Source organism: Orycteropus afer, unplaced genomic scaffold (genome assembly GCF_000298275.1).
Source record: "Orycteropus afer afer isolate SDZICR_OR568_19922 unplaced genomic scaffold, OryAfe1.0 scaffold00082, whole genome shotgun sequence".
Taxonomy (NCBI): Eukaryota; Metazoa; Chordata; class Mammalia; order Tubulidentata; family Orycteropodidae; genus Orycteropus; species Orycteropus afer.
In genome coordinates this window covers 6,020,196-6,023,476 of record NW_006921669.1, presented here as the reverse complement: position 1 = coordinate 6,023,476, position 3,281 = coordinate 6,020,196, and the positions used below count along the sequence as shown (strand labels likewise).

The window sequence follows — 3,281 nt, the reverse complement described above, 5'->3', positions numbered from 1 at the left end:
ATAGCTAGTAAGAGTGGAGCCAGGATAGGAGTCTAGTAGATCTGGCTCTAGGTCCCATGTTCTTCCCCACTGGGCTAACTGCCTCTCTGCACTCTGCAGGTGTCACAATACACATCCATAGAAAGCTTTCCATTTCCTAAGTAGTTACATAGGGGAGCTCTGGTAGCGTAGTGCCTAAAGCACTTGACTGCTGACCAGAAGGCTGGCGGTTCAAACTCACCAGGCACTCCTTGGAAGGAAGATGGGGTAATCTACTTCCATAGTGATACTGCCTTGGAAGCCCAAGGAGGGGTCGCTATGAGTTGGGTCCAACTTGACGGCACATAACAACAACAACAAGTAGCTACATAACCTGAGTTTTGGTCCTGACAAAGCACTTACTGGTAGGGGCAAAAACTCATGACTGGTCAGTTTGGGTGGTTTATTATATCTGCTCTCTTACAAAGCAAGCAAGTCTCACTGCATGTTTTGCCATTTACTGTTTTCCCGTTAGCAGCCCTGGTGATGCACTAGTTGAATTCTTAGCTGCTAACCAAAAGATCTGTGGTGACAACCCATCAGCAGCTTCATAGGAGAAAGATGTCAAAGTCTGCTTATGTAAAGATTTACAGCCTTGGAAACCCTGTGAAGTCATTATACCCTCTCCAGTTGAGTCACTATGAATCTAAATCGGTTCAATGGCAATGTTTGTTTGTTTTTTCCTTTTCCCTGTGAGGCAGTGACTGGGGATATTCCAGTTTGAAGAGGCTCCTTCAGCTCTGGTCCTGGAGTAAGAATAACAGTATTGAGGTGATGAACATGCAGTGAGAGTTGTGTGTTAAACACTAAGACTTTGTGTTTGCTTCTTTGTTATTGCTGCATCATTTTAACTTTCCTTTTTCTTTTTTTTTACGTCGACTACAAAATAATTTATTACAACAGAGCTTTGGAGAAAGCCTCTTATGTACAAGCATACCTTCCTGACTACCCAAACTAAGGAGACCTTTTCTTCCCCCTGGCCCTGCAAATCCCTTCTATCAAGTCTTCCAAGCACTGGATCTCCTTGGCCAAGGAATCTGCCTTCTCTTTCAGAGCCTTGTTCTTCTTTTCTAGCTCTTTATACTTGCCAGTGAGGGCCTCTTTCTCTGCCCTTTTTTTCTGGCACTTTAGTGGCTACTGCCTTGTTCAACTGGATCCACCCCACCCCACCCCCATTTTCTTATCCAATTTCTCTCCCTTTACTTTTGCTGCTATTACCTTCTGTCCAGGAGGGTCATAAGGTTTGGGGCCAGCAGAGCTGCCGAGGGCAGTTGGAGACAGTACACTATTGGGACAGCCCCCAGAGGTGGATGGGCTATGCTGGGGAGATCCTACATAGGATCCCAAAAAGGGCCCAGGGCTCGTGCAGATGCCACTGTCATTACCTGAGGGGACATCGTCTTCTATGCATCGAGGAACCATTGTAACATAAGGAAGAGAGTTTGCCTTCCTGTCTCCTTCAGAGATATCCACTTCACTGCCAAGCTCCAAACTAAAGGAGTGGTCGAGAGGAGGCCAAGGGCTCTGGGAGATGGGAAAGAGGTTGCAGTACAATGAAATGGGCAACCTTGTTGGTTTGTGGCAAACTTTCTGGGAGCTGCCCAGTTGGGTCCACTGTCTTGGAGGCTTCTTATTAGTCTCCTGAACTGGCGGGGGGTGGGGGGGAGGCATCAAAGAAGTTACAGGTATCTTCAAACATAGCCAAAAGTTCATCCAGCATGGTTTTCAGATCATTTACACTCAACAGGGCATCAAAGTCAAACCCCTTCTGAGCTTTTTGCAACACTAAATGTACTCGAACTCCTCCGCTTGGTCTTTCTTCTGGATCCTTCTAATGACGTGTGCCATTCAACCAGCATCCTCTTTTATTGCTTTTAATCTGCCTTTACAAATAGGCAGATTAAAAGCAATAAAAGAGGATGCTGGTTGAATGGCTCTGGTAGCATAGTGGCTAAAAGCACTTGACTGCTAACCAGAAGGCTGGCAGTTCAAACCCACCAGCCACTCCTCGGAAGGAAGGTTGGGCAATCCTACTTCTGTAGTGATACTGCCTTGGAAACCCAAGGAGGGGTCGCTATGAGTCAGGGCCGACTCGACGGCACATAACAACAACAACATTTGTTTTACATGCAGATTATTTACGAGGGTCCAAGAGTGGCTGTGTCTACTCTTGGGAGTCAAATGCAAGGGTTTTATTGAAATTCTTTATTTGGGACAATGATTGCTGGAAGTCTGCCTCTAGTTAAGTGTGTCTAATGCCTTAATTGAAGTTTCTTTGATTACCTGAAACAGAAATCTCCCTATTGTAGCCTCTAAGTGAGTTTCCAGTGAGCCTTGCCTCCTCTCATCCACAACTTTGTTTAGTCCTTTTCCATAGTGTTCCAGGGATGGTCTGCAAAGGGCAGAAGTTAATAGTATTTCACTTCTGGGATTAAATTATTGAAGACTGAGGCTTTCACTTTGGGTGCTCTTTTACTCATCTGTTCTCTCTCTGTCTCTGTCTCTCTGTCTCTGGGGGAAGCAAGTGGCTGTGTTGTAAGCAGCTGGCCCAAAGCTGTCAAGGAACTGAGGCTTCCCTACAAACTTGTGAGTGAGCTGAGAAGTGGATTCTTCAGCCCCATTCAAGCCTTGAAATGACTAGAAATCCCACCAACAGCCCAACTTGACTGCAAACTCATGTGAGACCCTGGGCACAACCACCCAGCTAAGCCAATGCTGGATTCCATATCCTGAGAAACTGTGAGAGAATAAATATTACTGTTTTAATCTGCTGAATTTTGGTATAGCTTGTTACACATCAGTAGATAACTAATAAATCCCCTGAAAATGCTTTGGGTAAAGGGAAATTTGCTGTAAGAAATACAGTGAGTCTCATGGAACCAAATTTCAGATAGTTATCAGTCAGCACCTCTCTCTGAAGCTGGCGGAGTGGCATGGCTTCTTGTATCTCCTGTGTGCTGCTTCTATCTGCCTTTTTGCATATTGGTTTCTCTTTGTTCTCACTGCCCATGAACAAGGGTGTGTGTATGGTGTGGGACTGCCATGGAGCTAGAGCTGACTTCACTCCATATGTTCTTACTGCAAAGCCCAACACATTGTAACTCAATCCCTGGGTCTCTAAAACATTCTCAGGAGACAGAATGTAATCAGTCCAACCTGAGTCAGATTGTCTGTCACAGACAATCAATAGCTGTGACCAAGGGCAAGGTCACATGGCACTGAAGGTTGCCTTTGGGTAGACTGAGAAATGGGCAGATTATACT

The 3,281-nt window shown here is 45.4% G+C and overlaps 1 pseudogene; it reads right to left on the bottom strand.

Moving 5' to 3' along the window:
* Positions 1-972: 972 nt before the first annotated feature.
* On the bottom strand, positions 973-3,028 carry LOC103197657 (annotated as a pseudogene).
* Between the last annotated feature and the right edge of the window lie 253 nt (positions 3,029-3,281).